This window comes from Macrobrachium rosenbergii, chromosome 13, assembly GCF_040412425.1.
Source record: "Macrobrachium rosenbergii isolate ZJJX-2024 chromosome 13, ASM4041242v1, whole genome shotgun sequence".
Taxonomy (NCBI): Eukaryota; Metazoa; Arthropoda; class Malacostraca; order Decapoda; family Palaemonidae; genus Macrobrachium; species Macrobrachium rosenbergii.
The window spans coordinates 59,898,531-59,904,530 of NC_089753.1; the positions used below are offsets into that span (position 1 = coordinate 59,898,531).

General features: G+C 33.3%; 1 long non-coding RNA gene across 1 annotated transcript in view; it reads left to right on the forward strand.

Moving 5' to 3' along the window:
* Nucleotides 1-3,164, forward strand: part of LOC136845362 (uncharacterized) — a 40,261-nt gene extending 37,097 nt beyond the window's left edge. The window contains exon 3 of the long non-coding RNA XR_010855154.1: nucleotides 1,761-3,164. This is a non-coding gene — a long non-coding RNA (uncharacterized lncRNA). The remainder of the gene's footprint in view (nucleotides 1-1,760) is intronic.
* Nucleotides 3,165-6,000: the final 2,836 nt, after the last annotated feature.

Below are 6,000 nucleotides of genomic sequence, written 5' to 3' on the forward strand. Positions count from 1 at the left end.
AGGCAAAGAACAAAAATGAATCGGCTAATCAAAATATTGTGTGAAATTAAAGGAGTCGTATAAGAAAAGACCACAGCTGATGGTGAGTCAACCTTAAAGTTTTTCTTTATGTAAAATTCTTGCTTTGATGTTGCACATAAACAACAGCATAAATGCCTCTTTGTTGTCAACCCGACTGTTCAGAAGCTTCTACACAAGGTATTTGCGGTGTGCATTATTTAGTTCTTCGTTGGGCGAGCGGGTTCCGTTCCCAGCTACCACTCTGTTGGCCGCGAGTTCGAATCCCCGACCGGCCAATGAAGAATAAGAGGAATTTATTTCTGGTGATAGAAATTCATTTCTCGCTATAATGTGGTTCGGATTCCACAATAAGCCGTAGGTCCCGTTGCTAGGTAACCTAATTGGTTCCTAGCCACGTAAATTAAATCTAATCCTTCAAACTCCAGCCCTAGGAGAGCTGTTAATCAGCTCAGTGGTCTGGTTAAACTAAGATAACCTTAACTTATTTATCGAAACTCACGTGTCTTTCAACAAGTTTTTGGTTGGTTAATAGTACGTTAATTGCATTTTGCAATCAAAGTTGTACAAAGTTGTGGTACAGTAACTGCCTGTTAAGGGAGAGGTCTATTTAAATTGGTTTCCATTTTCAAATTTTAATATTAGAAATGATGTAGAGCAATCTGCGTGAAGAATGCTGTTTTGAAAAAACTCGTCCAGTCAGTATTCTCGCTGACAGTACATTTTTCTCATTCATGGTTTTGTTTTTAACTTTCATAACCAGGATCCACAGTGGCCATGGTCATCGACGCCATCTCGTAAGAATGAGAGCAATAAGAATGAAAACAGAGATGACTAATGTGGCTGTCTGACAGAGGTGTGTCTGACCCTCTGTTTATCAAAGCCACTCTTAGTCCTAAACAGTAAGAAAGATGAAATGTTAAATAATCTCAAACAATAGACCAATTCGATACTAATCCGTTCTTAGTGAAAAGTAAATTACGTTAGATGCTTGAGGGTTTAGGGTACTTTTGTACTTTGTGCAAGTTCATTGCTGCTTTTCCAGTATATTTTTAACTTCAATGATTGAAATGAATATCGTAAATACATCCATGTGTGTGGATGAGTGAAGGATGAAGATTGGAATGAAAGAATGTACGAGGTTTCCTATCAGTATTTAAACTCCCTCATTCCTTAAAACTAGTGCATAAAAAAATGCAGCTTAATTCTCACTCTTTTCAGTGAGAACTTTATAGCAGGTACCAGTGTGTTTAGTGTTGTAAATATAACAAATATTTTTCATTGTTATTTGTTGGTCATGCACAGAGTATGGCATCAGCTCACTTCACTCACATAATACCAGTAGATAGCATCCTTGGCAGGTATTCTTAAAAAAAAAAAAAAGGTCCTCGAACTGTCTCCTGTTGGAAATAATTAATTGCTGTATTATATATATATATATATATATATATATATATATATATATATATATATATATATATATATATATATATATATATATATATATATATATATATATATATATATATATATATATATATATATATATATATATAATGAGGTTATGAGTATGATCTTTATCCATAGGAGATGCAATAAACATGAAAGTACTTCCTTGTGTTTATGTGTATATATATATATAATATATATATATGTGTGTGTGTGTAATCAGATCTGTGGTGATGTTCCACTGCATATTATAACTTACGAATTCTAACTTTATGGTTTTTTCTTTTTTTCAGATGTATCTACAAAGGTAAGGGATATTATACCATAGTGCTGTTGGAATCTTCTAAATGTTAAATGCAAAAGACCTGAGCCTTAAAAACTTTAAGAAATGTCACGATATTTGAAATCTTAATCACTGTTTAGATGAGCAAGATTAGATTTTGTAACTGATGTAAAGATTAAGACTGAGTCACTGTTTATAAATAACGATCATATTTCGTATTGATTTGTAGATTAGAATTAAAAAGGTTGTGCTAGCTTCTCATCGGCCTTTATCGTTTTAATCAATTTTCAGATAATCTTCTTTAAGTAATATTTGAATTAAGCCCAGATAGTTCCTTAATTTTAAGGTATATGTGGTGATACATGTAACTGCTATAAATCATTATTGGCGCGGAAAGTTAGTTGATCTTTTTAAAGGGATTCTCAGTGATTCATTAGATTTTGGTCATTCCTCAGTTCCAAAGAGACTGTATTTTCCAAGCGTTTCTTGGTGAAAAAATTTTGCTTGTACTTGGTGATGCACTGTATAACTCTCGAGTTTTTATCTTGTGATGCTTTACGAACACACGTGGGTCTACTATTTATCTGCCATCTCATTGAAATGTATTGTTTTTTGCAAAATATACCTTGCATGTGATATATGCTGTTTCGCCATTACTTATGCCTTTGATTTTATTTACATTTTGTACAGTCCTGTAGTTCATTATTTACATTTCTGTGCCATACATTGTACACACTGTACCTATGCTTGCAATTTCCTTTTATTCTTTTTGTTTCCAACAGCACTTGGTATAATATTTAGGCTATCCAGAATGATATTTCAAGTGTTTTAAGTATTAAATTGACCTTGCAGGTTAGTATGGGAATTCTCCAGTTTCCAAGACCTTTTAAATTTGCAATGGTTTTCTTGTAATTCATAAATCTTTCTAGGATTGCTATGCAAAATACATTACCTTGTCTGACAGTGTTTAATGTTCTCAAAATTTTGAACAAGGTCCTGGAACGACATTGATAAAAAATTTTTTATTCATAAGTTTAGTAAGTAAAGCTTTCGAATGATTGTCTTTTGAATTGTTATTTTTATACACAATGTAAGTGGTCATTCTGGATAGCCATATAATCTAGTGTCATCGCTAAGGGCCCCAAAGGTATGGAAATTTCGCTTGTTTTCGAATTCACTAATACCTTTGTTTCTTCCAGGTTTTAATTGTCATATATGATTATTTAGAATACATTTTCAAATTGAGTTTTGAGGTGCTCGCTACATTTCAGTCAGAAGGAGTTTATGAACACATTTTGCATTGCAATGTTGGCTTTTTCTTGGAGGGTGATGCAACAGGGAAGGTGGTGACTTCATCTTGCCCAGGTTTGATGAAAATAAAAGGGCTCAGTAGGTGACTGAGGAAAATGGGATTTACTCTCGGCTGTACTCATTTGTGAAGATATAGTGTACCCATCCCCTAGAAAGACGGCAAGTCCAGACGTAGAGTTCTTTTCTTAAGGCTATCGGTGTCGTGCCAAAAAAAAAAAAAAACCATTCTAGGCCTTATCTCTGGTGGGTGTTAGAATTTTGCTTCTCGAACCATTTTTCCAGAGAGTGTAACTGTTTTTGTGGCATTCCCGTATCATTTAAACTACTGTACAGCCTCTTCATAGCTTACTCGAAGTTTTTTTTTCTTTCTGTGATTTCATAACACCTGTTTCTGTTGTCCCGACATTTTCGAAAACTAATTGTTTTTTGTAGATTAATTACATTCGAAATTTGACATTGCACCTGCTGATATTAGCCACTACAGACCCCATTTCGATAACTACGGACAAACGTCAGTATCTAACTGATGTTCCCCCTTTCTGTCCGTTAAAACGAGGTATGAGTATAATATATATGTTTTATATATATGTATGTTTTACATATATATTTATATATAATATATATATATATATATATATATATATATATATATATATATATATATATATATATATATATATTTAGCAACTTTCATCAGATAAGTATGTAATTATGATGACACCAGTGGCCTCTTTACTAATTGAATTCTTCAGACTTTGGATACGCTTGTCAATACAAAGCCTTAGAGCCAATTGCAAGAATATAGAGTGATTCTGATGTCTGTAGCAGCAGGATTCTAACCAGCATCCAGAGTATCAGAACGAGGTGATGTTGCCGACTTGACTATGAGCAGTCGGCGAAGTGACTGTGTTCTGACACTGGATGCAGATTCGAATCCAGATAAAGACATCAGCATTACTTCTTAGTCTTTCATGTGGATCTGAGGCTTTGTAGTGACAAGCGTATCCAAAAAGTGTGAAGATTTCGGGGAGGCATTGTGGTTGTTACAAATACAGTTCACATGGAATATGTAATAAATATTACATTCATGGAATATATAATATATATATATATATATATATATATATATATATACATATATATATATATATATATATATATATATATATATATATATATATATATATATATATATATATATATATATATATGTGTGTATATATATATATATATATATATATATATATATATATATATATATATATATACAGTGTATAATAATTTAAGAGGGTCACAAGGAAGATGTCAGATGGTTATATCATATAATTCAGAGGATCACAAGGAAGACGTCAATGGTAGTGTAGTAATATATATATAATTACTAAAACATATATGTGTATATATATACATATATATATGTGTATAATTAATTATATATATATATATATATATATATATTGTGTGTGTTTTTTAATTATATATATGTATGTATTTTAATTATATATATTGTATGTATATATATAATTCAATATATATTGACGTAGATGTTATATATTATAATTCAAATATATATATAAGATATAGATATATATATATATAATATATATATATATATATATAATACAGTACGATATATATTGTATATTATAATTCAGAGGGTCACAAGATAAGTGTTCCAGAATTATTGCGACGTTTCAGGTCCAGCCCCGTTTTCAAGCTAAAATATAATTGTTTTTTAATTTGTCGACCTTACTTTTTTAGCGTGTTCCCGAACAATGAATATATTATACATAAATACTTACATACATAGACATACGTATATGCACATATAAATACATATATATGCATATATATACATATATATGCATATATATATACATATATATGCATATATATACATATAATGTATCTATATATGTTTTATATATATATGTACACACATGGGCCCGACCTCCCATGGGGTCTACTTACACTGGTCCGGCTGCAGTCTTGTGGGTTATGCTTAAATAAGACACGGGGTAAAATGAACAATGATCTGTATTATCTAGAAAAATATACCTTAGTTTTACCAGACCACTGAGCTGATTAACAGCTCTCCTAGGGCTGGCCCAAAGGATTAGACTTATTTTACGTGGCTAAGAACCAATTGGTTACTTAGAACTTGCACAAGGGCCCATGTACCTAAGTAACTGAAATCTAGAGTAAAGGCGAGTGAGAGAGAGGCTGAGGGGGGAACTGACGGAGGCAGCGAGGGGATGTGGGTCTTTCCCCTAACTTACACGAAAACTTTCTTTTTCAAGGGGATGCCTCCCTTTGGGCATCTTCCTCCAGCCCTCTAGTACCTCACAACCCCGGAATTCTTCTCTCCTGGACGTGATTGGCTCTGGCACTTTTCCTTAGGCTTAGCAGCCAATCGGTGCCAGGAAAGGTGACGCTATAACCTAACGAACTTTAGGGGGTTTCTGGGGCGAGGAAGATTTCTTCTATGTCGGAGAGAAGATGACCGTTGCCCGGGCATCCTGTGACTTCATCAGGAGTCAAGGGGATTCTTACAATGGCCGAGAAGGGCTTAGCACTCCCATCCCTAGTCCTTTGCGTCCCCGAGAAGCTGCGGCCGCCCACCACCCCCACCCTTGCTCCCACCACGAGCCCCTTGTACTAGCCAAAATTACAAGTGAATGGAACACGCCTTGCAACCAACACAAAAAATATATATTTTGTCTTTTGTTTACTCATTTATTTTTTTTCCTTCTATATGTTTTTTTCTGCTTTGCAAAATCCAACCAACCAACCTCACTCTTCCCTGAAAACAGATCAGTATTAAAAAAAATGGTGGTCATAACAATAACAAGAAAATAATACATTTTAACGCTGCCTATAATCACATTGCTTCTCACTAATGTACAAAATTTTCCTGAAAGAAATGGACACAAAAAACA